Below are 1,396 nucleotides of genomic sequence, written 5' to 3' on the forward strand. Positions count from 1 at the left end.
AAAAATTTTTTAGAAGAAACATTTCAATAAAGCTTTAACATACTCAATAATAGTTTCCATAGCAAAGATACATCTCTTTCAAAAGTGCCTATAAAATTTTTAGGTTCGCTGCTGAATTTATAGTTTTACGATATTGAACTCAGCATAAACCCTGTAAGACATAAAATTGAATGAGTTTTTAACCTTTAAAAAAGATCTCCATTTCATTTTAAAATATACTGTTTCTTATAGAAAGACTCATTGTTTTTGCTAATAACACTGAGATGTCAGTGCATGCATCTCTCATCTGTGTGTATCTGATTATTACTAATCATAATCGGTTGCACGTGGATCCTTGGCACCTGTGTATGTCTATAAAGTCATCAGGTAGATTTCAATGGTAATGTTTATCACCTCTACTAAATAACATGACATAAATTTTTATGCTTCCTCCTCAAATAGAATTCATTTTTTAAAATTTGTTGATTTCTTTTGTTTCTGTATATTACACAGAACATCCCAAACTATCTTATTCAACTATACACTCACTTCCGAGATGGCACACTCCCATATCCTCCCTTACCCCACTAGAGCCCTTATACTCTGTTATCCCTGCTACTGTCTGCTGTGTGACAGAACCCCCAGCTATTCCACACTAGTCCATCTGGTGGATCTAGTCAGCCTATCTAGAGGTCTTTGTTTTAGGAAGGTCAGCTGTTCCTCACCTAGCAGCCATCAGTTGTCAATATTCCTTTAGATAAGATTGGGGTCTGCTGTTCATTTTCCCAGTTCTATGCTGGGTTACTATCTGGGAGTCCCTTGGGCCACCTTGGCCAACAACTCAAAAGAAGGTATCTCCTATCTGGCATTGTTGCTTTTAATGTAGCCTATAACTATACATATGGACTCTTAAAAAATAATATTGGCCCCTTTAAACTTTGGTTATACTTTCCTTTAGGATGTTTAAGGCAATACAGTTGGCCCAGATAAACCAATTATTTTTACTCTTAAGGTCGTTAGAGGATCTGTTCCTCAGGGGTCACATGGGCTTGGGAGGAGTCCCTGGCTCCTTTCTTTGACCAGTTCCACCTATGGGAGATAAGTCAAAGGTCCTGCTTGACCATGGCTGGCTTCGCTTGGAAGCATGGAGGACATGATTCCTCTGTGTTGTCCCTCCTCTTTGTAAACTGGACACTGGTTCAAGTCCATCTGGTGGGGTCTTCTTGTCCTTGATCAAGAGGACAGGTGACCCACCACAATTACAGGACATTTTGGGAGATGCTCATAGTCCCCTGGAACTAGTTGACCTAGGAGGGCAAGGAACAAAAACTGTGCTTTATGTCCCTCGGACCAAATTACTATAGGCCTCAAAGTATGTCTGTTAAACACCCAAGAAGGTTAGTTCCACCAGTCTGGT

The sequence above is a fragment of the Nannospalax galili genome, unplaced genomic scaffold, assembly GCF_000622305.1.
Source record: "Nannospalax galili isolate Female #2095 unplaced genomic scaffold, S.galili_v1.0 scaffold3903, whole genome shotgun sequence".
NCBI lineage: Eukaryota > Metazoa > Chordata > Mammalia > Rodentia > Spalacidae > Nannospalax > Nannospalax galili.